We start from the raw sequence: 983 nt of genomic DNA, 5'->3' as shown, positions 1-983 counted from the left end.
GGAGCACTGACTGGTCAATGTCTTTCCTCATAATGATCCTAGTACTAGTCCCTTCTATCATTGGCAATGCTATATTTAGTTACAGCATTGTTGTGAAAAGAAAAATGATTTATTCTGTCCTTTTTAATGAAAAAATGTTTCCCATAGATGTATTACCAAAATATAAAGCAAAGGGTACCTAAAGTTAATTATATTTAATGTGTTGTATAATTTTTCCTTATTTCATGTAATACTTTCTATATGATATGTATGTTTATTAACACCATGTGTATGCACATTATCCCTACCTTGCACACTGTCTGTAGGTGGTAAGTGGAAATATTTTACTCCTGAAAATTCCTTCTGCAACCCCCATTTTGATGGAAGAAATGGGAGAACATATGAATAAATGTAGTAGCCTATCATTGCCACAATGATCCAAACCTTCTGCTTCTGATCCTTTAGCCGTCTAAGAGAATTGATTGCATTGTGACTTTCATCTTCTCTTGTCTCATCCATTCCAACAGAAATGTATATAACTTGAGGACATCAATCTTATCTTATGCAGTTTGTCTCACTTTAAATGTCCATCAGAATGTTTTGAGTATACCAAACACAAAATTAGTTAATAAATTCAGCATGAATGAAATGAATAAAAATTGTTTTAAATAGCTATCTATAACATTGTAGATTTAAAGAAATTCTATAACTTTCTGACATGTATTTCTACCTTTGTTTTCTGTGTAATTTTATCTTTCTTCATGATTTCTACCCGTAGCAGAATCTCTATTCCCTATTTTAATTAGCTGTTAAACTCAGATTCAACTCATTTTACTATTAACAAAATCTACTAGAAATAATAAAATATATTCAACCCTCCTAAGGAGTAAAAAATCGGTAAATATTACACTACTCTGGTGACAGGCACACTAAAACCCTGACTTCAGCATTATATAATTCGTCCATGTAACAAAACACTTGTACTCTCTGCATATTTAGAAATA

This window comes from Propithecus coquereli, unplaced genomic scaffold, assembly GCF_000956105.1.
Source record: "Propithecus coquereli isolate 6110/MARCELLA unplaced genomic scaffold, Pcoq_1.0 Scaffold550, whole genome shotgun sequence".
Taxonomy (NCBI): Eukaryota; Metazoa; Chordata; class Mammalia; order Primates; family Indriidae; genus Propithecus; species Propithecus coquereli.
This window is presented reverse-complemented; position numbering follows the sequence as displayed.